The sequence below is a fragment of the Corvus moneduloides genome, chromosome 17 (genome assembly GCF_009650955.1).
Source record: "Corvus moneduloides isolate bCorMon1 chromosome 17, bCorMon1.pri, whole genome shotgun sequence".
In the NCBI taxonomy this organism is placed as follows: domain Eukaryota; kingdom Metazoa; phylum Chordata; class Aves; order Passeriformes; family Corvidae; genus Corvus; species Corvus moneduloides.
Genome location: NC_045492.1, coordinates 13,630,629 through 13,636,665, shown reverse-complemented (window position 1 = coordinate 13,636,665; position 6,037 = coordinate 13,630,629).

Here is a 6,037-nt window from a genome sequence, read left to right as displayed (position 1 = left end):
TCCTTAGCAAACCAAAGAAGTTTCTTCTTTTCAGGAGATTTTGGCAAGTGGAGCATGATTCTTAGGTGCCATTCTTAGAAGAATAATACTGATTAAAGAGCAGAAACAAAAATTTTAAGGGGAAAAGTGATATTAAACCAACAAGCTGTACCTATACCTAGAGTACCTAAATCCCTGGTGAGGAGAAGAAAAAAAAAAAAAAAAAAAAAAAAAAAAAAAAGGCCTGGCTATTTTCTGTGAACTTTCCAGGAGAAATGTCATTTTGTGATTTCTCCCCACTCCGTGACAGACTCCGCCCTTTCTGGACTTGCCAGAGCAGATCTGATGGCCTGGGTTCAGTTCCCTGTCCTAGTTAAAAGCAGTTTTGTCAATTTGATGAGTTTTCCCCATTTTTAGGAAGAAAAATGCTTTGGAATTAATCCTTAACAACCAAGAGTTTTGCAGTCCCATGGCCTGTCCCACACCAGCTTTTCCTGTGTCCCCAGAGAGTGAATTCTCTGTTGGGGTAAATCAATTTGACTGTGAAAAACAAAAGACAAACCCCAAGCCCGTCTAAAAATAACCAAGCCAGCACGTGGCTCCTGCCCAGCAGTTCCACAGCCCCAGCATCCCCGGGATCTGATCTCTCCATGGGCTGAGCCACCCAGCACGGGTCAGGGGTGTCTCCAGAGATGCCCAGTGCTGGTCACTGCAGGTGCATAGCCCAGGAGGGCAGGGACAGGGCACCACCAGAACCAGAACCCCCCAAAACCTCCGAACTCTGAAGATTCCTCTGGTAAAATCGTACAGGAACAAGGAGCTGCAGAGACAAACCCCTAAGACACTTGGCTGACTGAATCACAACTTTTTCTCGATTAGTTCCCCTAATTCCTCCCTTTTTGGCATTTTATCCCGCTCCAGCTCTTTGTGCCTTTCCTTTTCCAGCCGGGAGATGCTCTTGGGGCACACTGAGGGGTGAGGATGGGGTACCCAAACTATCAGCACCAGTGGCTCAGGAACTCTTCCCACTCAGGCATCCCATTTTTGGTAGCTTTCGTTATCTTTCCTTAACGATGCCTAAATGAGTCTGACAGAGAAATGATGCTCTTATTTGTGAGTTAGAGGTGGCCACACCTGGCAGCAGCTGGCCATTGTCCGCAGGAGTTTTGCACGAAAGGGAAGGTCTGATCCCAAAAGCCCAGCTTGGCAAAGTATCTCAGAGCTGGGGGACTGGGAAGACAACTCCTGGAGCTGCTTCTCATTAAGATACAAGTGCACAATCAAATGGAATGCAGAAAATTAAATCTCCATGGTTCGTGGCGTTTTGCCATTTACCTTCAAGTTTCCTTTTCCAAAAAAAAAGAAAAGAAAAGCATGAGAAAATGATAGAGAGAAGAAACACAACCAAAGGACTGAGCAAAAAGTAGTGTGGCAGTAACAAAGGCCACAGCCCATCTCAGTCTGCTGAAAAGTCAAAGACACCCCCAACACCACAAACCAGAGATTGAATTTAGTGGAGTTTGGGTTAGAAAATGCCATCCAGACTTTCCCTCCCCTGAAAAATTCCAGTTAGCCACTGCCTTCTAAGGGAAACCCTTCTAGCAAACTGTAAAGAGAATATTGCTCCCTTTTGTTGGAGCAGACCTGCTCTGCAACAGGTAAATCCAGGTGTTCTTTTACCTGTCTCGGGCTCTGGATAACACAGCAAGGCATTTTACAGACCTCAAATCAGCCCTGACACAACCATGGAGACCCTCAGCTGCTCCCAAACAAAGAGCCCAGGCCAGCTCATCGAACGTGGGCAGGAGGGGACAGCCCCGGTTCTGAGGGGCAGCACTCAGTCACTGACACTGAATTCTGCCACTCAGTCACAGCCAGCACTCCGAGTGATGGGCCCCCGAGGAGGAGCTAACCTCCCAAAGCGAGATCTGCTCCAACACCTCTGGATGTGGGGGACGGGAAAAGGCCCCGAAGAGCCGAGGGTCTGTCTGAGCTCTGGTTCTGTCCCAGCTGTGAGGAGTCAGGGTGACTTCAGCAAACGCTGGACCAGAAAATGAAAGCTGCCACCAGCCACTGTGAGATGGCTCCAGGCACAGTTTATTTCCCTCATCATTAACAATGCATGTTCTGATGAGACACGACCATTGCAATCTGCTCCAAAAGCCCAAAATAAGATTCCAAAAATTTTATGCATATTGGCAGCCACGTATTTTCTACAAACATGATTTTCCACTCAGGTCATAATGCCATCCTAAACTCCGAGAAAATTTTTTGCAGCTAAGTTCTAAACCCCTGAAAGCAGCATTTTGTAATGGAAATGCTGATCCAAGCTTAACTAGAGCAGCAAGAAGAGTGCCACACACTATAAAAATAAAAGTGAATCATAAAGCAGTTAAGGTTTGATTACTATAAAATACCTGGGCTTGAAATTTTGATTCAGACTTGGGGTTTTTTTTAATTACATCTCATGACCTAGAGATACTTTTTGGACAGATAATGTCTGGGGAATTAGATCAAAGATCCTTTTTGTAACTTCAGAATACAGCACTAATGTGTTTGACGGTCTCCTTGAAGCATAAAACACAAGACTTTGAAAGTTATTTGGTCTACTTGTAAATAACAGTGGGAAGTGGAGCTCGCAATTAAAGAGAAACTCCTTCTCTCAACTCCAGCCAACCAAAATTGAGATTTGTAGGGGTAAATCAAAAAAAAGAAAGCAAAAAAGGAAAAAGGAAAAGCCTCCCCAGATTTCAAAGATGCCTGGTAGGAATATTTCTTAATTGAGCCATGCTTTAGAGCTGCATGGAATTGTTCTTATTAAAAAATGAATAAGAACAGAGGAGAAGAACATGGGACCTTTTGAGAGATTAGAGCTTTGTAAGATTTTCTTAAAAGGCTTCTATTAGACTTCAGGGGTTCTCTCACGTCGAAGAGCTCACCTCTACATAAAATAGTCTGAAAAATTTGGGTTCCAGCCACCAAACCCTGCAATCAGTTGATTGGAAAACAAGAAAAAAGCCTTTCTTTCCAGGACAGTGGCAGTGCTGATGCTGGATCCATGTGTTTGCTTTGTTGCCAAACAATCATCACGCTGTTTCTCAGCTTGACAGGTTCATTTTCAACCTACATTTCTCCCTGAAATTTCTGATTTAACTCATTGAGAGCTGGCCCAGTTCCCTGTTTCCCACCCCGTTTCCAGTGGGTTGGATATTCCAGAATACACCAGAAGTTTCCTTCCACTGACAACATCCTGTGAATCTCAGCATCCAGAGGGACCAGAGGGATTTTATCTATTTTAAAAAAAACATCTTCCACAGGATGAACAGGACAAAAAACTTGGCTTAAAGTTGCTCCAAACCCAGGCCCCCTTCTGGAGTTTTATCACCTTTCTTCACTAAAATTGCAGGTTTGCTTTGAAGTCCTTAAAAATGCCACCTGCTCTCTTCTTTTGGAACCCACCTGCAAAAGCAGAGCCTTGAGATTCATCAGATAGAGACAAAACCCCGCTCTCAGTTCCTGGGCTCCCATCTGTGCCAGCCCTGCCTTAGCAGGAGCCCCTCCTGCACCATGCCAAGCTTTCAAATATTGGCAGACTTTGGGGATTTCACAAATGAAACACTTTAGTACTTCTGGGCAACCCGAGGAGCTCTGCTGATCTTTGCTCATATTGCCTCTCCAGTTCCTTCACGTTGGCTCACACACCACTTCCCCATTAGGGTTTTTTATCCAAGTCTCCAATGACACATTCCCAACCCACTCCCCTCCTTGCAGAGCTGTTACACGTTTTGAAAGGAGCTAAACCTGACTCCCCAGGAGTACCAGTGGGCAGAAGCAGCTTCAAAAAAACGCTGCTGGGTGTGGCTTGGGCTGATATCACAGATATGTGGGAATAAAAATGCTGCTGATAGATGTGGTACATACTAACGTAACAACAATTCAAGATTTACCGCTTTAGTTTGAAGGGGGCAGCTCTTATGATCAATCAGAAATCTGTGGATTGCTGAGAAGAAAAAAATAACAATAGTGGAAAAGCAAGAATGATGGATTTTATCTGAAAATTTGGAGAACCCCAGGTTTCTGTATCTCTGAGCTGGCACAGCCACAGAGCCTGCCTGGCTCAGGAGAGCCAGAGCATCACTGCCCCCCTCGTATTTTGTTATTAAAATGCATTATTAGGGCTCTGCCAGCAAAACCCATAAACTCAGCCTCTCTCACAGCTTCCACTGAGGGAGTTTGAAGCCTCCCCTGCTCCAGAGATGGAGAGAGGGGCAGGAGGAGCTTCTGGTCACCCCAGGCTCCTCCCAGGAATGCAGCAAGTGCCTGCTTAGGACAGAGCAAGTCCTGGTATTCTCGGCTCAGCAAGGATTTACTGCTTGATCCTCATAACCCCCATCCCTAAAATTCAGAAATGATTAAAAGCAACTAAGTGGGAATAAAAGGATGTTCCTGCTGTGCCCAGTTCTTCTGGGAACTGCCTCACTCCTGCAGTCAGTCCTTCTGGGAACAGCCTCGCCGAGCTGCTGCTGTGCCTGAACTTGCTGGAGATGGAGCCAAACAAGAAACTGGAATGAATAATTTAATCTGGAAGTTCAAGCTTTTTATTTTGGCTACATTTATCAGTAAACTATGGTTTGGTCTCATTGTCTTTTCATTCATGACAATAAATGCCCCGAATTTTAAATTGGGGGGGAAAAAAAAAGAGTGAGATATGGAATAATTAAAAGATAGGATATGGTTAATGATAGAAGGGAGCTAAATTTAAGCAAGTTAGACCAAACCTTATGGGATAATTCAGTAAAGAAAAGACACCAGGATGGACTGCACAAAGAGAAATAAAAGCAGAGCCCACCAGCTGTACAAAAATCACTTTAAAGCAGTCTGAACAACCTTTCAGCAAACGGGAATGAAATCTAAATTTATGTGCCATCAGGCTGCTGTTTCCTTTTGGGTTTTTTTTCATTTTTTAAAAAAACGAAATCATTAGTCTGCTAAAAATCTGATGGTTAATCATCTTACCAATTCAGGTATTTCTAAAAGTCTCCCTAGGAATATTCTTGTGTCCTAGAACCTTAACATCCCTTCTAAAAGTGACACCACAAAAAGAAATTTGATTTTTGTAAAGTGCTAAATGCTTCCTTGAAAAAATTGAAAGGGATTTTTAAGTTTTCAGCAGGGCAGGCTGCCTTGTGGGCACAGAATACTCAGCTGTGATTTCAACAGGAGAGGTCTGCTCCCCAGTGTTAACTCACACAAACCACTCCAAGGCTCTCCTATTTCCTTGTATGGAACCAGGATTACTGGAAAAACTCACATACAGCTTAGTTTTTTCTTTCTTTAACTGGAGATTACAAAATTATCAAGAATTTACCGATACTGGTCTAAGGAGTCACCTAAAAAGCCCAAATGTGGCACAAGATATTACTAGAAAAAGCATCAAAATTTGAGGAAAATCTCTTATAACCCATATCATTATAGAAAATTTCTCTTTTTTTGGTCAATTAATTAAATTTTAAGTGTTGGCTAGCAAAAAAAACCAGTCATAGAAACGGAAGACAATGAAAACTGTCAAATTTTGGGCAGTTATTCACATAGCAACCCTCTGTGAGCCTAAATATGGCTTAGCACACATTTATTATAGGGGCTCTGCTCACACGAGCCTTCTCCCTCGAACACTGTGCTCCTATTTAGGGTCAGCAGCAGCTCAGGCAATGGTATTTAATTGTTTATTGACACTGCATTAGCCTCAAATCACTTCCACCCGAAATGCACTCCAGAAGAGCCCACACCAAGTGAATAAATCAGCACTTGGTGTGTAACAGATAAAAGTCTAATGGGCAAAGTCTCCAACTGCTGCTGCCATTCATTTTGATAAAACACTAGCCATGAATAATTAGTATTCATTTGCTCTAATTAAGGAATATAGCTAATGGAAGCTGGATTTAGAATGGGGTGGAGCAAATTCCTGGGGCCCAGCAGGCTCAGATCCCACCCGAGGTGGACATGGGGCTGCTCCCCAGGACAGGGGGAGGAATGGGAAGAGATTTCCAGCAGCACCATG